A 23,381-nucleotide genomic window follows, 5' to 3' on the forward strand; every position below is an offset into this window, starting at 1 on the left:
ACACTCCTTGGCTACAAGAGCCTTGGATCTAATTACCCTAGGACGCTAGGTCTCTGAGAGGTATCTTACACACCCACTCCTTGGCTACAAGAGCCTTGGATTCAATTACCCTTGGACGCTCGGTCTCTGAGAGGTATCTTACACCCACTCCTTGGTTACAAGAGCCTTGGATTCAATTACCCTTCGACGCTCGGTCTCTGAAAGGTATCTTACACCCACTCCTTGGCTACAAGAACCTTGGATTCAATTACCCTAGGACGCTAGGTCTCTGAGAGGTATCTAACACCCACACTGCATGGGAACAAGAGCCTTGGATTCAATTACCCTAGGACACTCGGTCTCTGAGAGGTATCTTACACCCACTCCTTGACTAGAAGAGGCTTGGATTCAATTACCCTAAGACGTGCGGTCTTTGAGAGGTATCTTACACCTACTCCTTTGCTATAAAATCTTTGCATCTGATTACCCTAGGACGCTCGGTTTTTGAGAGGTATCTTACACACACTCCCTGGCTACAAGAGCCTTGGATCTAATTACCATAGGACGCTCGGTCTCTGAGAGGTATCAGACTCCTTGGCTACAAGAGCCTTGGATCTAATTACCCTAGGACGCTTGGTCTCTGAGAGGTATCTAACACACACACTCCTTGACACAAGAGCCTTGGATTTAATTACCATAGGACGCTCGGTCTCTGAGAGGTATCTTACACCCACTCCTTGGCTACAAGAGCCTTGGATCCAATTACCCTAGGACGCTCGGTCTCTGGAAGGTATCTTACACTCACTCCTTGGCTACAAGAGCCTTGAATCTAATTACCCTAGGACGTTCGCTCTCTGAGAGCTATCGTACACATAGTCCTTGGCTACAAGAGCCTTGGATCTAATTACCGTAGGACGCTCGGTCTCTGAGAGGTATCTAACACACACACTCCTTGACACAAGAGCCTTGGATCCTATTACCCTAGGACGCTCGGTCTCTCAGAGGTATCTTACACACATTCCTTGACACAAGAGCCTTGGATGATCCAATTACCGTAGGACGCTCGGTCTCTGAAAGGTACTTTACACATACTCCTTGACACAAGAGCCTTGGATCCAATTACCCTAGGACGCTCGGTCTCTGAGAGGTATCTTACACCCACTCCTTGGCTACAAGAGCCTTGGATTCAATTACCCTAGGACGCTCGGTCTCTGGGAGGTATCTTACACTCACTCCTTGGCTACAAGAGCCTTGAATCTAATTACCCTAGGACGTTCGCTCTCTGAGAGCTATTGTACACATAGTCCTTGGCTACAAGAGCCTTGGATCTAATTACCGTAGGACGCTCGGTCTCTGAGAGGTATCTAACACACACACTCCTTGACACAAGAGCCTTGGATCCTATTACCCTAGGACGCTCGGTCTCTCAGAGGTATCTTACACACACTCCTTGACACAAGAGCCTTGGATGATCCAATTACCCTAGGACGCTCGGTCTCTGAAAGGTATCTTACACATACTCCTTGACACAAGAGCCTTGGATCCTATTACCCTAGGACGCTCGGTCTCTGAGAGGTATCTTACACCCACTCCTTGGCTACAAGAGCCTTGAATCAAATTACCCTAGGACGCTCGGTCTCTGAGAGGTATCTTACACCCACTCCTTGGCTACAAGAGCCTTGGATTCAATTACCCTAGGACGCTCGGTCTCTGAGAGGTATCTTACACCCACTCCTTGGCTACAAGAGCCTTGAATCAAATTTCCCTAGGACGTTCGCTCTCTGAGAGCTATCGTACACATAGTCCTTGGCTACAAGAGCCTTGGATCTAATTACCGTAGGACGCTCGGTCTCTGGGAGGTATCTTACACTCACTCCTTGGCTACAAGAGCCTTGAATCTAATTACCCTAGGACGTTCGCTCTCTGAGAGCTATTGTACACATAGTCCTTGGCTACAAGAGCCTTGGATCTAATTACCGTAGAACGCTCGGTCTCTGAGAGGTATCTAACACACACACTCCTTGACACAAGAGCCTTGGATCCTATTACCCTAGGACGCTCGGTCTCTCAGAGGTATCTTACACACACTCCTTGACACAAGAGCCTTGGATGATCCAATTACCCTAGGACGCTCGGTCTCTGAAAGATATCTTACACATACTCCTTGACACAAGAGCCTTGGATCCAATTACCCTAGGACGCTCGGTCTCTGAACTCCTACATCATCTCACCAACAAAGCCACCAAACTTCTAACAGGACTTAATATTAGAGACCATTGGCGTCAGCAGCTCATAAACTTTGGTGGACTGGGATGTATGAAATACCTCGCAGGAAAGCAAAGGGTCCGGGTTCCTCTCGCGAAAAATAAAAAGAAAGGCTTCGTACATTGAATTTTAAAACATTTTTGACTTAAAAAGAAATAAAAACTTTAAAAGTGGTTGTGTTTTATTTTTTCTTTAATAGTCTAGTTTTTTTTTTTGAAAAGATTATATTTAAAATACATACACACCCTATTTACAGTTTGTTTGTTTATTTGAACAGTACAATTCAACCTTGTTTTACAATTTTAGTTAAAATTAAATGATACCAAATGTAGTGATAAAAGATTTGAAAAGAGGTTTTAGGCTTAGAAGCCGCCAACTAATGTAAATGAGGCTTAATAATGCATGCTTAAAAATTATTATTATTATTATTATTTTAGCTAAACTGAACTCGCTTTGCTTCTCGCTATCTAAGCAAAAACAGTTTGTTACTTTAGAGTTTATTCCACTTTGACATTTATAGGGGCAAAAACTGCCTGCTTTTGTTCACAACTGGAAATTTTTGTGCTACGTTTTTTCATATCTACTTTGCCTAACGTAGCATTGTTTTGTGAACGTAGCAAACTGCTACATAGTTGTGCCTCTTTTGGGTCATACTTGATGTAATATACTTGAAATATGAGCTACATAAAAACAGTCTTACAATTATAGGGGGGGTACACGTCCCCGGTGGGATTGACGCCCGTTTGTCCACTGAAAGAATTTTATAATAAAAGGTGATTAGGAAAGTCCAAAAATGTCCATATACTATTTAATAAACTACCATAAAGAGAACTTTATAATATATAAATACATACCAATATCGTACATAAAGCAGCAGGAGACAGAGAATTCTATAATGACAAGAAAAAAAAGTTCCTACTGTACACACTACTTTCATGATTCTTTTGCAATTTTGTTACGAAAACCTGAAAATATATTTTTTTCAATATTAATTTTTGTTTTGGAGATTGACAAAATCTATCACCAAGTAAACTTTTAACACTTTTGGAAGACTTGAAACAAGACAAGTACGATCACGATGAAGCAATTAAGGACTTACAGCTAACAGTTTCTCCCTGCTGTCATCTCTTATGCAACATCCGGTATTCCCAGTTGGCATATCTTCCTAGTAGTTCAATGCTGAAGGTTAGTTTACCAATAAACCAAATTTTACACACGAAAAAAACATTGTGACATCCAGTGGCGTATTTACGATTTTCTTTCGGGAGGGGCTTTGCTAACTTTCGGGGGGGGGGCTTTGCCTGGAAATGTGAAAATTCTGCAAGATATTTCATTTACTTTACTATACTAAATAAGATTTCGGGGGGGGCTTAAGCCCGGAAGCCACCCCCCTAAATACGCCACTGGTGACATCAGTACTGCATTCCGTTTTTTCTCTTACTTGAAATAACTTTTGTTCGGAATAAGTTACGTCAGGTAGATAATAAATATTCAGGAAGTATATTTGAAAACAAATTTTGTTTTTAAGAAAAGCCTATCTCATGCTTAGAAACAACCATTTTCTATTAAATTGCCTGCGCTATTAATTTGTCATTTCACAGAAAACGGTGTTTTATAATTACTTGTCGAAAGATTTGAACAGGAGCTTGAAACAATTAGAGTGTCTATACTCGGTTTTATTTTCGCACAAGGCTAGCGTAAATGATTCATTCCTATTGAAAAGGCTATATTTTCAAAAGTGTTACACGCACACACACGAAAGATATATATGAAAAGAACCACAAGACCACCAAGAATATACACCCTCTTCAAATGTTCAATATGTGTCTCTTTGGTGACAAGACACACGTTCAGACGATACTCGAGTTCAGCAAGACTGACCCCATACGCAGATGAAATTATTGGAGATTATCAGTGCAGATTTAGACGAAATCGATCAACTATCGACCAAATATTTACCATTCAACAAATACTCAAAAAAAAGTGGGAATACGATACCCCGGTACATCAACTATTTATTGATTTTAGAAAGGCGTACGACTCGGTTAGGAGAGAAACATTATACAACGTTCTTACAGAACTTGGAATACCGAGAAAGCTAATTAGATTAATTAAAGCATGTTTAAATGAATCCCAAAGTAAAGTCCGGGTAGGAAATTTTTTGTCCACGAGCTTTCACGTCGATAATGGCCTGAAACAAGGAGACGCGTTGTCGTCATTATTATTTAACTTTGTTCTGGAATACGCTATAAGGAAAATCAAAGATAGCAACCAGGGCCTACAGTTGAACGGTATTCACCAGGTTATGGCATATGCTGATGATATAAATTTAATAGGTGATGATAGGAGAACAATAGAAAGAAATGCAGAGATCTTATGAAACGCTTGCAGGGACATGGGTTTAGAAGTAAATGCAGAGAAAACTAAATACATGGAAGTGCGTCGGGACCGAAACACAGCAAATTATGGATGCGGTAAAATATTAAATAATACTTTTGATAAAGTGGATAGTTTCAAATATCTAGGATCAATATTAACAGAGGAAAATCATATTCACGGAGAAATTAAATGTCGACTAAAAGCAGGGAATTCGTGTTACTGTTCGGTTCAAAATCTCTTGTCATCGTGAATTCTGTCGAGGAATTTGAAGCTTAAAATATACAAAACGATAATCATGCCTGTTGTTCTGTATGGCTGCGAAACATGGTCACTTACTCTGAGGGAAGAACATAGACTGAAAGTATTTGAGAACAAGATCCTGAGACGAATATTAGGACCGAAGAGGAACGGGAATGGGGAATGGCGGAAACTTCATAAGGAGGAACTACATAATTTATATGGTTTACCCACATTGTTAGGGTCGTCAAGTCTAGGAGGCTTAGGTGGGCAGGTCATGTAGCTAGAATGGAAGAAAGTAGGAACGCTTTCAAAGTCTTGACTGGAAGACCAATCGGAAAACGACCATTAGGAAGACCTAGGCGCAGATGGGAGGACAATATTAAGATGGATCTCGCAGAGATTGGAATACAAAGTAGAAACTGGAAGCAGTTAGCTAAGGATAGAAGTCAGTGGAGAGCTTTTGTGAACGCGGCATTGAACCTCCGGGTTCCATAGGCCATAGAGTTAGTTAGTCCTGTCAGGGTTCTTTGAGCTCGACCCAAGGATTGCGGTAGTAGGGATACGTAAACAAGGTCCTTAACGTGCCCCTGCAGGAATAAGTCGCAGGGCATTAAATCAGGAGATCTGGGAGGCCAGGGGAACAAAGCTAGGTCATTCTCACCAATATGTCCAATCTAGCGATACGGAAGTTCATCGTTTAGGTAATCACAAACTGGGATGTGTCAATGAGGGGGAGCAAACTCTACACAATACAAGCTTGGTAATTTGTGGTTCTTTTCTATTATCTTTCATATGTGTTCGTGTAACACTTTTGAAAATATAGCCTTTTCAAAACGAATGAATCATTTATGCTAACCCTGTACATGTATCATTCCATATCCTAGTTAAAATTTTTTTTAGAAAAAAAAATCCCGCTTAGTAATAACTTACTACGAACTGAATAAAGTTACACTATTGCTAGAAACTGGCAAATTAGTTACAGTAATTTGTATGTAATTAGCATATATTTCATATAAATATAATTGATTAGTGAATTAGCGGTTAGGGGTATCTTGTACAAGAGTCATCTAGGCTTAGTTGGAGAGCGTTCATCTCCGATGCTTGAGATCTCCGGTTCGATTCCAACTCGCGACAGGTGGGCTTTATGGTGAAAAATCACCGTGTGTGTGGATTTTCTCAGGACTTTCCCCCTTTTCTTCCCACTTTCTTCATTTCACCTAGAGGTTCAAGATTTTTCAGAAGGAAAAAAGAAACGAAGATTGTACGACTTTTAGAGGGAAAAAGAGAAGATTGTACGATTTTTAGAGAAAAAACGGAAGATTGTACGACTTTAGAAGGAAAAGAGGAAGATTGTACTACTTTTAGTTGGAAAAGGGAGATTGTACGATTTTAAAAGAAAAATAGAAGATTGTAAGATTTTTAGATGAACGACTAAAGATTGTACGATTTTAAAAGGAAATATGAAAGATTGTATTATTTTAGAGGGAAAAAACATGAATTCAGAATTTATATGATTCTAGATAGTAACGTAGAATAATTTTAATTCGAAACTGGGTCATATTCATTAAAAATAATTGCAACACATGAAATACAAGAAAAAGTATTTTATGTGTTGCAATTATGTGGTGGCTCAGTGGTGCCTTTGCCGCTGGTCTAGTGGCTAGCACGTGCGCCTTTGGTGTACGGGGTCCCGAGTTCGATTCCGTGTGTGAGAGCCTTTGTGATTTTAACTGTCCTCGATATTTCTGCGTTCGTGTCTCTGTCGTTCTAGGTAATTGGAAAAGCAAGTTAAACGAGTAAAGCAAGTAAAATTAGTAATAAGTAATTCAAGTAAGTTTCTGAGACACGTTCGGTGAGTCAGTTAACTTTAAAAAAAAGTGGCTAGCACGTCCGCCTTTGGTGTACAGGGTCCAGTGTTCGATTCCCGGTGGGAGAGTCTTTGGAATTTTAACTGTCCTCGATGTTTCTGTGTTCGTGTCCCTGTCGTTCTAGGTTACTAGAAAAAAAGTTAAGTAAGATAGTTAAGCAAGTAGACACAAGTAAAATTCTAGTAATACATAGTGAATAAGGTAATGAGGCACATTCTGTGAATCAGTTCACGTTTTGTAAAAAAAAAAAAAAAAAAAAAAAAAAAAAAAAAGTAGTAGAGTGCTTATCTTTGCTGCTTGGGGTCCCTAGCTCGATTCCTGACCAAGTAAGTTTATGGTGAAGTACATCGTGTCTGTGGATTTTCTCGGGGTGCTCCCATTTCCTTCCACACTCTCATTCCACCGATTCTTCCATCATTATTCACTTGCCTTAATCATCCGTCTCTCTTAGCTTAAAGGACATATTTTTTCTAATCGTGAGACGTTAAACTAATTGATTTTAATATGAAGGTTAAGACAATCAGGAAGTTGTATTCATTTGTATTATAATATGTAAGAACGTATCCAGAAGAAAAATGAAATCTTTTAGGTTTCACGTCCCACGATTATGCCGACTAGGTTAAAGGAGACGGTGATGATGAGAAATGAATGAAAATGATGGAATAAAGAAAGTGGGAAGAAACAGAAGAAACACGAAAAAAAAACACGCACACGATATTTTTACCACAAAGCTCATGTGGCACGAGCTGGGATCGAACCAAGAACCCCATACACCAGAAGGGAACGCTCTACCACTGAGCCACCCGTATCTAGAAAGAAATCGAAGAGAGGAGACAAATAAGGAAACTTATTATAGGACTTTACGATGACTGATAACGCTGAGCATTTCGGATAGTTTGGCCATCCATTGCTTGGGGTGACAAGAGTTCCTGTGAAAGAGGATAGCGGAATTCTCTGGATCCGCTTTAGAAATTGGAAACACTAGGAAAAGAAAGAAAAAAAAAACAGATATTCATATCAACGTTGAGTTGCATAATAAGGTGGCACTAATAAATTGTTAAAAAGAAGGGGAAGGAAAACACAGTGGAAGACATCACGTACTATAATTTCACAACGGAATCTAACGTGTCTAAGCATACTGTATTGTTTGGTAGCGCAAAGTATAATCCGTGAAATACTATGCCGGCTACGTAATGTTTTCCAGAGGTTCATGACTTCCGTAGAGATAGAAGCAAACACGTTTCTCGGCAATTTTATTCATTATCCTGTCGATGGTGGAACATCCTATATTTTCCAAGTATACATAATATATATATATATATATATATATATATATATATATATATATATATATATATATATATATATATATATATATATATATATACTATTTAAAGATAAGAATTTTTTTGACAACGTACATATATATATCTATTGTTCAAGAAGTGTTAGCATGTTATTTAGGAGATTTTTATCTCTAGCTGGTTTCCCATGCTTCTTGACCGAATGGTAATGCATCTACTGCCGTGAGTATTCAGAAGCACGTTGTCCTCTGAGGGTGATTGTCCTCATCAGATGTGTTTCCTTAAGTTGATTGTTTTCATCATCGTGACTTATTGTTGTCGACTTCTTGTTTTCGTAATCCAAACGTTTCTTCCTCATATTTTTCAGATACAGGTGCTAGCAGGGACGTACGCAGGGTCGACTTTTGTGTAAATTTAGCCTAATTTTAGGGGCAATTTTGGGAATTTTAATATAAAATATCCTCATATTGAGTTTGGACACCGCCCCCCCCGGAAAAAATCCTGGGTACTCTACTGGGTGCTAGTGCTGGCGTGAACTGGGATTCAAACCCTGAGCCTTTTATTGAGTGCATGAAATACGAGGGGCAGTCAAGAAGTTCCTGCAGCGAATCTTGTACAGTTACGTTGCGTATAACAAGTAATCAGTATATGAATATAACAAATGTGAATTCAGGTCATAACAGTCAGTTTACGAGTAGTATACCCAAACGGAAGAGTATGTGGTGATCGGTTAATGCAATGTTGCGGTTCAAAACAGTGTTACGTGGGGGCAATAAAAATGTAAGGGGTACATTAAAAAAAATACTTCCGGATTAGGGCCGGCAAGGCTATTCGAACTCAATTTTTTTCAAAGAATTTCCTTAGTCCCACCAGGTGAATGCCAAAATGCTTAAAAAGTACAAAACACAGAAACGTTTCTTTAAGAACCAGTGTGGAAAAGCTTCACATTATACCCAGGTATGAGAGACTCTCTTTTCCGACTTTTTTTTTTGCCTTCCCCCCTTGCTCCCAACAGTTCAAGAAGGCTTCTAAAACGACATGTCTCGAAACCTACACAATAGATAATATGTAAAGAATGGGTCAAGAGAATGAAGGATATTTTGAATCTTGTTTTATTTTGTTGACCAAGTCCTTACTATAGTGCTTCACCTCCCAACCTTTTTATATCAACATTTCATGTCAATCCTAGGTCTCCTTCCTCTCTTCATGCTATATTTACAAAAAGGCCGACATATTGCCATTTTCCCCTAACTTTGTAAAGCGTCTGTATCAAATTTCTAAGTTTTTGTTTTATTTAACTTGGACTTTGCTTTTAAAACTATTTTATTTCCGAAAAATAAACAGAAAAAAAAAACAAATATTTCAATGCATGTGTATAGATATTCTAGGGGAAAGGGCATATATATTCTAGGGGAATTCAGCCCCCCTTGAACATGTCTGAATTCAACACTGATTCAAACAATGCACAAACATCAAGTTCATGTGCAAATTAGAGACATCTGCTTTAAATACTTACTTTGATTGTCTTAAAATCAGTTTACAGTGTCAGTACTTTAACCCTCCTGATACCGCCGCCAATACCCAGTATGCTTCGCGATTCCGCGGGCCATTTAAATGATTTTAAATAGTCTATAGCGTATGAAACAAAAGCGTCATACTTCTATTGTGCATAGAGACATGAAGTACAAAGTATTTTGTTGTCTAGGGTCTCTAGTTTAATTTTTTGTGGCATTCATGATACTTTTTTTTTTAAAAAAAAATCAGGGGTACCACGGGGACAAAAGCCGAAAATTCTAGAAAAAAGGATAAGTTTTTGGGGGAACCACCCCCAAAACACCCCCGTTTTCAATTTGGTTTGTAAATAATTTTATTTGAAATGTAGAGGACGAATTACTATATTTTTATTATTATTAGTATAATTAGTATAAATTTTTATTACTATGTGTGAAGAGATATTCGCCACCGTTTTCCAATCGGCCAGTCGCATGTCACATCGGGCCTTCTGGATACGCCAATATAATAGCTTACGGTATCAAAGGACTTACTATTTTGTCAATGTAGTGGCTTGTGATATCAGGGGGGATTAAGGAAAACAGCACCGATACCCGTTTCGCCGCCATAGAAGATATCAAAACCAACGCGACGGATGAACTTCGAAAGATACTAAAAGAGGACTTTCGTCAGAGTTTTCAGTAATGGCATGAGAGGTAGAGGAAGTGTGTATGTTCCGAAGGTTTCTACTTTGAATGTGATTAAGTAAATGTGTGATAATAACGAGTCACAATAAAATTCCGGGAACTATTTTAACTACACCTCGTATATTTCACCGATTAAAAAAAAAATCAAAATAAATTGACTGAACCAAATCCAGCGGTAACTGAATCAAACGAAAAACTAATGAGAGGCTTTTAGAAATGTTGGGGGAGAAAAGAACAATTTTAGATATTATTAAGAAGAGGAAGAGAAACTGGTTGGAACATTGACTAAGAAGGAACTGTATCATGAGGGACTTCTACAGAGTATTAGAAATGATGGGGGAGAAAAGAACAATTTTAGATATTATTAAGAAGAGGAAGATAAACTGGTTGGAACATTGACTAAGAAGGAACTGTATCATGAGGGACTTCTACAGAGTATTAGAAATGATGGGGGAGAAAAGAACAATTTTAGATATTATTAAGAAGAGGAAGATAAACTGGTTGGAACATTGACTAAGAAGGAACTGTATCATGAGGGACTTCTACAGAGTATTAGAAATGATGGGGGAGAAAAGAACAATTTTAGATATTATTAAGAAGAGGAAGAGAAACTGGTTGGAACATTGACTAAGAAGGAACTGTATCATGAGGGACTTCTACAGAGTATTAGAAATGATGGGGGAGAAAAGAACAATTTTAGATATTATTAAGAAGAGGAAGAGAAACTGGTTGGAACATTGACTAAGAAGGAACTGTATCATGAGGGACTTCTACAGAGTATTAGAAATGATGGGGGAGAAAAGAACAATTTTAGATATTATTAAGAAGAGGAAGATAAACTGGTTGGAACATTGACTAAGAAGGAACTGTATCATGAGGGACTTCTACAGAGTATTAGAAATGATGGGGGAGAAAAGAACAATTTTAGATATTATTAAGAAGAGGAAGATAAACTGGTTGGAACATTGACTAAGAAGGAACTGTATCATGAGGGACTTCTACAGAGTATTAGAAATGATGGGGGAGAAAAGAACAATTTTAGATATTATTAAGAAGAGGAAGATAAACTGGTTGGAACATTGACTAAGAAGGAACTGTATCATGAGGGACTTCTACAGAGTATTAGAAATGATGGGGGAGAAAAGAACAATTTTAGATATTATTAAGAAGAGGAAGATAAACTGGTTGGAACATTGACTAAGAAGGAACTGTATCATGAGGGACTTCTACAGAGTATTAGAAATGATGGGGGAGAAAAGAACAATTTTAGATATTATTAAGAAGAGGAAGATAAACTGGTTGGAACATTGACTAAGAAGGAACTGTATCATGAGGGACTTCTACAGAGTATTAGAAATGATGGGGGAGAAAAGAACAATTTTAGATATTATTAAGAAGAGGAAGATAAACTGGTTGGAACATTGACTAAGAAGGAACTGTATCATGAGGGACTTCTACAGAGTATTAGAAATGATGGGGGAGAAAAGAACAATTTTAGATATTATTAAGAAGAGGAAGAGAAACTGGTTGGAACATTGACTAAGAAGGAACTGTATCATGAGGGACTTCTACAGAGTATTAGAAATGATGGGGGAGAAAAGAACAATTTTAGATATTATTAAGAAGAGGAAGAGAAACTGGTTGGAACATTGACTAAGAAGGAACTGTATCATGAGGGACTTCTACAGAGTATTAGAAATGATGGGGGAGAAAAGAACAATTTTAGATATTATTAAGAAGAGGAAGATAAACTGGTTGGGACATTGACTAACTAGGGATGATTCCATATCGGGACTAAGTACCTGGGGAAAATATATATATCGTCTGAAAGCTCTTGCTATGAGAAGTACGAAACCGTTTTCAAATTATGGGCAAACCCGCAACTTGACCCTATAAGGGGCCGTTTTGTTGGTGTTTGTGACCCTATGTATGGCATATTCGACAGAATAAAAATGAATGTTGTGCATAAGCGCCTGAGGCCATCATGTTCCTTTTTGACTCACTGCTAGAACGTGACTCAGGCAAGTGTTTGATAGTATCACTTTGCACTCAGACATATTTATTTGGTAAGTGTTGCCAACGAACTATAGATACAATGTGGAAGATGGTTTCTGTACCACTGGATGTATATCCATGAAACGTGGGGTAAACATGATTCGTCATTAGAGAAAATATACTGTGGACGTATTCCTCTCCCAAGTACCCCAGTTTGTCAGTGTTGCCAACTATTGTAAAATGAGAAATTGTAAGGCAGGTTCAGTACAATGAGACGTTTATACACCAAGCTTGGCAGAAACATCACACGACACTATAGCAAAAAGGCGTTGAGTGTTATCGTCTCCCAACCATTCTAGGTTGTAAGTGTTATATACATCCAGTGGTACAAAAACCATCTACCACATTGTATTTATAGTTCGTTGGTAACACTGACCATCACAGGGTGAGGTCTGGGCTTCGTGGTAGTCAGGCAAGTGGTGCGGGCATATCCGGACTACCACGACTAATTCAACGCCCAGGAAAAAACTTCCGTAAGATATTCGTGTATAGCGAGGGTATAATGAGCAAATGTCCCATCATGCTGAAATCAACATTAGCATTTATCAAAGAGTAAAAGGACTTTGTGGTGATATCAAACACTTGCTCGAGTCACGTTCTAGCAATGAGCCAAAAAGGAACATGATGGCTTCAGGAGCTTACGCGTAAATTCATTTTTATTCTGTCGAATATGCCATACACAAGGTCAAAAACACCAACAAACCGCCCCCTTATAGGGTCAAGTTGCGAGTTTGCCCGTGATTTGAAAACGGTTTCATACTTCTCATAGCAAGAGCTTTTAGACGATATAATTTTTTTCCCCAGGTACTTGGTCCCGATATGGAATCATCCCTAGTAAGTAAGAAGGAACTGTGTCATGAGGAGCGTGCTAGAGGATATGGTGGCAAGAAAGAAAGGGAAAGGGCAAAGAAGAGTGCAATTAATGGATGATATCAAAACAGAAAAATCTTGCGTGAAGACTAAGAGGTTAGTGGAAGACCGTGGAGCATGGAAGCTTTTAAGTTGCGGCAAGTGACCTGCCAATAATGGCAGAATACCTATGATGATGATGATGATATTACGATACGCATAGATAAGTCACCCATGTCTTGAAACGATATTAACTTAGGTGCTAAACCACCCTGATGAAATTCTGCGTACGACTCTGATTGTAAATAATAATAATAATAATAATAATAATAATAATAATAATAATAATAATAATAATAATAATAATAATAATAATAATAATAAATGAAGAGGCCACGCTGGCTCAGTGATAAAGTGTTCATCTCTGGTGAATAGAGTCCTTGGTTCGTTCCCAGCTCGCGCCAAGTGAACTTTCTGGTGGACAAACACCGTGTCCGTGGGTTTTCTCATGGTTCTCCCGTTTCCTCACACTTTCTTCATTTCTCATCATCACCGTCTCCTTTAGCCTAGGCGGCATAATCGTTGGACGTAAAACAAAAATTTCATTTCATTTCAATAATAATAAAGTGAAATGTTTCTGAATATTTCCGTTGCCTTAGGTAAACTTTTCTGGCATTCTTCTTGCAATTAATAATTTTCTTCTTGGAATTGATTTCCATTTCCGTACGCAACAGTAGAAACAAATTACCCCATTGCTTTCGTCTTTTTTCAAGAGATATGAATCGTACCGGAAGGAGCATATATAATCGACAGATGGGGCCAACGACCTATCCATTGATTAACTACTGCCTTTGGTGCTAAGAATATGATTCAGAAAAACACAACATTCAAACAAATATCCTGACATCAAATTGCACTAAACTCTGTTTACATTGTCTGACTGTACAACTTAACGATGTAAAATAACTACTGCAATACAGAAGCCAATACTCGTATAAGTTTGCGTGTAATAACAGAGTTTGTATTTGAGTGTTCTCGTGTGTTGTCAGAATTTATGGTTTTTAGAATAAAAGAGTCAACGAACCTTCTTCATGTTCAGGAAGTTCATTACTACAAATGGAATTAGAATATACGATTACAGAAATAATTTCAGAGTGTGCAGGTATAGTTTAGCTGAGAATAGCTTCGAAGAATTGTAATTACTGGTGAATTTCATCAATCGGCAATGAAAAATGTAGTGTAGAGCTAAAAATATAAGATATTACCCTTATAAAAACATTATTTTCGACCATTTCAGTTATATATTTGTCATTTTATTGGAAATATGATTACATGCATTATGTTCCTTTTTTGCTAATTTTCGGTTAATCAAGTCCCATACCACTTCAATTGGGTTCATGTCTGGCGATCGTGCTGCCACTTCTAAGCGGTTAGCGTACGCGCGTTTGTCGTGGGAGACCCGGGTTCGATTCCCGGTGGTTCGGATTTCACGTTAATCAGTAGATCCACATCTCATACAGCCCTACTGCTGAAAGGGACGCCAAACTAAAATCAACTCAACTCCAACAGAGGGATTTTTCATCTCGTTGAAACACTTCTTAGCGTTTCTGGAGACATTGCAAGGTGCATTATATTGTTGGTACACCCAAGTCTTCCTTCTTCCCCGCAATTTCGTCTTTGACGGAATCACATATTTCTCCATCAAATTTAAGTATCTATCTGTATTTACAGAATTATCCCTATGGCTATCTCGCCGGGCCTTTTTGTTGCCATACAACCTCAAATCACTTGAATTTTGCCGCCCTTTTGCACTTTAGGCGCCGTGCATTCTGGTTAAAATTTTTTTCCTGGCGTTCTGCGCACAATTACTGCCAGATTAGAGAATACCCGAAAGCTTTTCTCATTTTTAAAAATAAACGATGATTTTTCACATTTTTTACGGTGGAATACAAATGATCTTCCACTCATTGGTATCTTTGCTTTCGATTGGCAGCAGACAAAAGTAGCATTTGGTGGGTTTTGAGCAGCAACTTGCAATCTCCTACCCACTTCGACGGTCTTCGTTTTCCTATTGTTATAGACACTTCTATACAAGGATGTTTAAAATAGAGGATCTGATTTAATAGAATGTATCTTCATCCTATTAAATTAATGAAGCCAAAAAAAAAAAAAAAAAAGAGCAGCGGCACGTCTGAGTGGCTACTCTCGTTTTCGCCATCGTCTGATTGGCTACTTTCGTTTCTCCCATGAATTTTGGCTCAAAATATTGCGATCTTATTGGGCGGAGTGGACAGAGTAGAAATGGTGAACCTGTGACGTATGGCTTCAAGATTTTAACTCTATCCATCACGACTCCGGGACTCACTAAACGAATAATTAACACTTTTGACCAGAGTGTATATATATATATATATATATATATATATATATATATATATATATATATATATATATATATATATATATATACACACTCTGGTCAAAAGTGTTAATTATTCGTTTAGTGAGTCCCGGAGTCGCGTATATATATGTACAGATGTCCCAGGAGGAAGGGGCAATATTTTGGGAAATGGTAGTGTGGGTGATTCTAAGCAAAAAAGTTCATACGAACATAGGTCCTAATCTTAACGGTTTGAGAGCTATAGGTTGTGAACCAGGTTTTACTTTGTTGCGTATTGTTCACCCTATAACTACTGTATTTCACAGAGGCAAGCCATAGCGGATTTGAAAAGTGATGGATTGACCTTTCCAACGATATGCAATATGTAGCAGTGGTATCTTTGGAAGAGAAGTTATTGAGGGATATTTGGAATCAGTGTTGCCATCCAATTTCTTTAAATAACCTTAATTTCTCAAATATCCGTCAATAGCTTTCCTTCCAAAGACAAGACTGCCACATGCTGCATACCGTTGGAAAGGTGATTCCATCACTTTCAAATTCGCTATGTCTTATCTCTGTGAAATAGTTACAGGGTGAACAATACGCAGCAAAGTCAAAAATAGTTCACAACCTGTAGGTCTCAAACCATTGAGATTAGGACCTATGTTCATATGGACTTTTCTGCTTAGAATCACACAAACTACCATTTCCCAAAATATTGCCCCTTCCTCCTGGGACACCCTGTATATAACAGTAACAATATAGCTATAGCGTTTATTAGTAATATATCTATTATTATTATTATTGGTCGTTGATAATAATAATTATATTAATAATCATGTAATTTAACATTTACACCAGGTTGTAAGTGGTCGAAACTCGGAGGCCAACTGTAATAACAACTCCCTAATCCTTTAATATAATTTCATTTAATATTTATCAAATATAACACTACTTTTGATTCAAGAATCATCTTCGGATACTAATTTTATCTCTTTATCTTTCAAATGAAATCTTTCTGTTTTAACACCCTACGATTAGGCCCTTTACGCCAAAAGCAGACAGATGATTAAAGCAAAAGTGAATAATGATGGAATAATTGGTGGAGCGACAATGTGGGAGGAAACGGGAGTATCCCGAGAAAACCTGCGGACACGATGTTGTCCACCACAAGCTTACTTGACCAAGAATCGAATCATGGATCCTACGCACAAGAGATAAGCGCTGAGGTAGAGACCTGCACGGGCTTGGGCGGGCCAACTCTGTTATTTCTTTGGACCGGGCCGGGCTTGGACGGGCCAACACTGATTTCTCTTCAGGTCGGGCCGGGCTGGGGCCGATTAATTGCAATTCTTTAATAACTATTGACTTTCGTTAAACGATAATTAGAATAAAGGCAAACGTTGAAGAAGTATGCACGTGAAAAATGTTACAAAATGAAACTTTTAAAATTTATCGGGCCCGGGCCAGGCTTGGACCAAGAATTAAAAAAAAAAAAAAAACTTATCGGGCCGGTCCGAACTCGGACCGAAAATCTCCAAAACATTTCGGGCCCGGGCTGGGCCGGGCCTAGGTACATTCGGGCTGGATTGGGCTCGGGCCGAAAAATTCGGCCCGTGCAGGTCTCTACACTGAGACATAGTGCATTCCCTCTCTTTCCTTTAAAAACGCACAAAATAAAAACTTTGAAATATTTAAATTTGGCCTTAAATAAATTCTTCTCTCTGTTTTGAGTGTTCTATCTATTTAAAAGCTCAAACACTTACTGAATAATCAATATTCTATTAACACTTTTTTCTTTCTTACATTTTCAGCATATGTGTGTGTGTGTGTATAGTATGTTTTTAAATTGTTTTACCTAAATAGGACAAAACGTGTCAATTCCCCGCTCTTTTTTTCTTTTTTTTAAACATTGAAAGGAAGTTATCGTCTTCTTCCACCCAACATACACGTTATTCTTGTATAGGTATCATTTCATTAAAAAAAAAAAAAAAAAAAAAACATTTCATTTTTGTTAAATTTGTCGATTCACAAAACGCAAAGATGTTGAAACAAATCCTTTTTTTTCTTTCTTCAAATTTACATTTTGTCGTTTGAAAGCATGATAGGTAATCTGAAATATTCTACTGCGCAAATACAAAAATATCTCGACTATTGCTATTGTTATTGTCGAAGTAAATGTTGCAATAATCAAATATCGCGATAATCATAGTAAATAATAAGTAAAAAAAAAAAGAAGTGATCAGTACTATTTGTATTCCAAATCTACATATATTAGATTTTTATCTATCTGAGATGAAAATGGGGATGTGTTAAACGTGCTAAATAACAAGCAACCGTGTCATGTGTACACCACGTGAAAGAGTTTGGTTTTTGTCACGTGATAATTTCTTTTCTTTATCACTTTCGGTACAGGATTTTTTAAAATCACTTTCGGCTTTAGTAGAGAAATTAGAGTAAAGATGTGACATATTCATGAGACGTGTAATTGATTGTAAAAAAAAAAAAAAAAAAAGTTTTTAATCTATAGTGATTTACGTTAAGAGTCTTCATCCCTGTGAAATTAAAATACCGCTAATTTTACAGTAATTATGTGATATCTTCAAATAGATAAAAGATAATTGAAATGTGAAACAAGAGCGCCCTAGACAATATTATTTTACATAAGATACCGTTATCACGATTCACTTATCTGCTTTCGATTTTGAGCTATTTTGAAAATCGACGTTTATTTTCGCGTTTCTAAATTGCTGCAAACGGAAAGCCACTAGGTGACTTGTGATAACGGTACCTCACACAAAATAATATTGTCTAAGGCGCTCTTGTTCCACATTTCAGTTATCTTTTATCTATTTAAAGATATCACATAATTACTGTAAAATTAGCTGTATTTTAATTTCGTCGGGATGAGGCCTCTTACCGGTAGAAAGTGGAAACACTGGGTGGAAACTTAACTTTGAAAGTTAACCTTTCAAAGCGTATGTCTCACAATAGCATTTATTTATTAGATTTCACAAAACGAATTTCTGAAATCTAGTCCATCACTTTGAAGCCCCTTTCTCTTGGGATATTCATCCATTAAGTTATAATGATAAAAGCTCACAAGATACTGTATCTTGGCCGATGTTATAAAGCCGCTGCTCCTTCATGATAACCTCCTATAATGAAAGTAACGTGATTAAAAACCCAGCTTTTGAGGTAGGTACTATGTTCTCTAAATTTAATTTCAAACGGGGCAGGCATTTTTCCGTGATGCCACCTCAAAACAACAGTCTACATCCTTATCAATGTGACGAAAGAATTACACAAATTCCCCCTTCCTCCCTTAATCCCACATACTCCCCTTAGGGTACGTTTTTAATCAAAGTGAGATGACAGAATTCTATCTTGAGGAAAGTTACTATATATGTTTTTAAAATCATTTCAAATTGTTCAGCTATTTTCAAAGAGCATGGAACGTCGATTGAATGTGACAATATATAATTCTCTCTTGTTTTCCTTAAAATAAGAATTTGCAGAATCGGTGAGACACTTATCCATTTACTTTCAATGAAGAGATTATATACGGAGTTTCACCTTTTTTCGTTAATTTTTCGTTAACTGATCATCTCCTACTTATCTCTTCAAGCTGCAATCGACAAGAGGTTCCTTTAGACCAAGCTGCAACGGGTAGGATCATTCTTAACCAGGAAACCTCAAACCTCCGAGCTGCAACGGGCAAGATCATTCTTAACCAACAAACCTCAAACCTCCAAGCTGCAACGGGCAAGATCATTCTTAACCAGCAAACCTCAAAGCTCCGAGCTGCAACGGGCAAGATCATTCTTAACCAGCAAACCTCAAAGCTCCGAGCTGCAACGGGCAAGATCATTCTTAACCAGCAAACCTCAGAGCTCCGAGCTGCAACGGGCAAGATCATTCTTAACCAGCAAACCTAAAACTCCGAGCTGCAACAGGCAAGATCATTCTTAACCAGAAAACCTCAAACCTCCGAGCTGCAACGGGCAAGATCATTCTTAACCAGAAAACCTCAAACCTTCAAGCTGCAACGGGCAAGATCATTCTTAACCAGAAAACCTCAAAGTTCCGAGCTGCAACGGGCAAGATCATTCTTAACCAGCAAACCTCAAACCTTTAAGCTGCAACGGGCAAGATCATTCTTAACCAGCAAACCTCAAAGCTCCGAGCTGCAACGGGCAAGATCATTCTTAACCAGCAAACCTCAAAGCTCCGAGCTGCAACGGGCAAGATCATTCTTAACCAGCAAACCTCAAAGCTCCGAGCTGCAACGGGCAAGATCATTCTTAACCAGAAAACCTCAAAGCTCCGAGCTGCAACGGGCAAGATCATTCTTAACCAGGAAACCTCAGAGCTCCGAGCTGCAACGGGCAAGATCATTCTTAACCAGCAAACCTAAAACTCCGAGCTGCAACAGGCAAGATCATTCTTAACCAGAAAACCTGAAACCTTCAAGCTGCAACGGGCAAGATCATTCTTAACCAGCAAACCTCAAAGCTCCGAGCTGCAACGGGCAAGATCATTCTTAACCAGCAAACCTCAAAGTTCCGAGCTGCAACGGGCAAGATCATTCTTAACCAAAAAACCTCAAACCTCCAAGCTGCAACGTTCAAGATCATTCTTAACCAGCAAACCTCAAAGTTCCGAGCTGCAACGGGCAAGATCATTCTTAACCAGCAAACCTCAAAGCTCCGAGCTGCAACGGGCAAGACCATTCTTAACCAGAAAACCTCAAAGCTCCAAGCTGCAACGGGCAAGATCATTCTTAACCAGAAAACCTCAAAGCTCCGAGCTGCAACGGGCAAGATCATTCTTAACCAGCTAACCTCAAAGCTCCGAGCTGCAACGGGCAAGATCATTCTTAACCAGCAAACCTCAAAGCTCCGAGCTGCAACGAGCAAGATCATTCTTAACCAGAAAACCTCAAACCTCCAAGCTGCAACGGGCAAGATCATTCTTAACCAGCAAACCTCAAAGCTCCGAGCTGCAACGGGCAAGATCATTCTTAACCAGCTAACCTCAAAGCTCCGAGCTGCAACGGGCAGGAAGTTCAATTGTACAGAACTTTTTGTGATAAACAGAAAAGTACTTATTTGTAATCTTGTATACAAACTGTATAAATATCTTTTATAATAAAAGATGAAGAAAAAACGTTGTTTGTGATCGAATCATGCCAAAACTTCTGACCCAATTGAAATGAATTCCTCGGGCAGTACCAGGCCCGCAACCAGCCACAGAGGTTTGGGGCGGCATGAATATATTAGGAGGGGCCAAGTCATTAAAAATTCTCTTACACATATATAAATTGTGTTCTTTTTTTGTGTTGAGGTCTGGAGGGGCCACGAAAAGTTTAGTTAGGCCTGCATCCTCTAGCCCCCCTCTGGTTGCGGGCCTGAGCAATACGATCACCGAAAGACATCGTCCATTATTTGTGGGACGGGCTAACATGGCCATACATGCCGAAAGCCCAGAAATCTGATTCCTAATCCCTAATCAAGGGTTATCATGTGGAGTAACGGACAGACTATCGCACTAACGTTACAATCTTATAAGATCCACTGCAACGAACTAACTTAATGATCTTTCTAACTAATTAGCACAATGGTATATGGTGGTGGTACCGAAGGTTCAATGTAGCATTCACAAAAGCTATCATCACAATACCAACTTAATGAGAAAGTGATAAAAAAAATACGTCTTTCTAAACTATTTGTAATTTCTGTAAATTGCTGACTTCGTTTAGACAACCCAACGTCAGAAGCGTTGTAGTACTTTCCATGTGCACACGTTCTCATGTGGTCTCTAAGTACCACCTACAAGATACGCGAACAAGTTCAATCATCTGAGCAGTGACCCTGCTCCATCAGGTTTTCTTCTTCCAAAAAGGCCAACGCCCGAGAATCTGCAACTCAACTGGAAGAGGAGGGAAAAAATCACCACAGAAAGCGACAACAACCAGCTGGAAGCCCCAGGTGTGCGAAACCGCTAGTACACACACACACTCTCCAAGATTGCAAAAAATCAATGTTGGAAAGAAGTTATATCTTAAAATGCAGGAAAGATAAAAGCAGAACAAGTGTCATTTGCCTTTATCATTATTTATCTTGGAAAAGTCACAATGCAAACGGTGTACTATAATTTCTGAAACGAACTTCCTTAAATTCTGTGGAGGTCTTTCACGTCTACTGAGGTTGACTTGCGAATTTGTGAGATTGTAGTTATTTGGACCTTCATGGAGGGGGAGGGGGAAACTATCTCCTTCCCTGAGTTCGATTTGATTTTGAGTTTAGTGTCCCGTTCAGCAGCGAGGCTATATGAGACGTGGACCTACAGTTTAACCTGAGATCCGAACCACATGAGCTTCACCGGGAGTCGAATCCGGGTTTCCCATTCAAAGTATCGTGCCCTAATAGCTTAGTCACGAGGGAACTGCTGAGTTCGATACATGTATCCTTTTTAATCAATAATTTTATTTATATCAGTAAGTCTTGCCTTCTTCCCCCTCCGCCGAGCAAAACATGAAATTACGTTACTAATTTCTTAATACTTCTCTTACTGGCTATAGACAATTTATTGCCTTTTACAGTATTCTTAGTGAAATGATTAGAATAGCAACATAACAAAAGCGAAGTCTTTTCTCTACTTCTTACGAGAGCAACATCTACTCAACCCCCCATACAAAGTCTCCTTACAAAACTTCTATTTATGTAAACTTTCCCTATAACAAAATGATTTGAGAAGATGTCTTTAACAACAACAACCAAAAACATATGGATCAAGTTTGGTGGGGTGGTTCTCTTGGTTATAATTTATCGGCTAGTATGAAGTACTGTACATGTGCTCGAATGCATGAATACTTGAGAAGAAATGACAGGGAAAGAAATTAATGGTCCACAAAATGAAAAGAGATTAGCTTATAATTATAGTTATTAACTTCAACTGAGGATTTTAAACTAAAAAAGACACCCGCTAGAAGAAAGACACCCGCTAGAAGAAAGACACCCGCTAGAAGAAAGACACACGCTAGAAGAAAGACACCCGCCAGAAGAAAGACACACGCTAGAAGAAAGACACCCGCTAGAAGAAAGACACCCGCTAGAAGAAAGACACCCGCTAGAAGAAAGACACACGCTAGAAGAAAGACACCCGCTAGAAGAAAGACACCCGCTAGAAAAAAGACACACGCTAGGAGAAAGACACACGCTGGAAGAAAGAGACACGCTAGCGCACTCTCTCACTTCTATTTTTATAAAGGGGGCCGCGATGACTCAGTGGTAGAGCCATCACCTCTGGTGTGGGTTGTACCTGGTTCGATCTCAGCTCGCGCCAACTGGACTTTGTGGTGGACAAACACCGTGTGCATGGGTTTTCTGGGTGTTGACACGTTTCCTACTATTTTATTCATTCCATCATTTCATTCGTTTCTCATTATCACCATCTCCTTTAGTCTGGTCGGTATAACCATGGGACGCAAAACTGAAAGATTTCATGTCATTTTTGGATCAAAAGATCCAATATATTTCAGGCAAAAATTTCATTGTAGGCCTTATATCTGGAGAACTACATAACCAAAACCAAACTATCACACAAATCAGTATGATGTGCTTATTCCGAAAAAAAAAAAAAAAAAAATACATGATTTAGGGACCATTCAAAATTTTTGTGGCCACTGACCCAAAACCTAATTATTGATCAAGATCACAATCTTTTGATCCATTTTTTTGGGTCATTCCCAAAATTCTTGTTTCTATTTTATAAAACAATCCTAAATTATGCATTTCTGTAGAATTATTTATTAGTGAGATGTTTATTAAGACCTTTAGATTAGCAAAACTGTTTTATATAC

The sequence above is a fragment of the Thermobia domestica genome, chromosome 13 (assembly GCF_964235325.1).
Source record: "Thermobia domestica chromosome 13, izTheDome1.hap1.1, whole genome shotgun sequence".
Lineage (NCBI taxonomy): Eukaryota > Metazoa > Arthropoda > Insecta > Zygentoma > Lepismatidae > Thermobia > Thermobia domestica.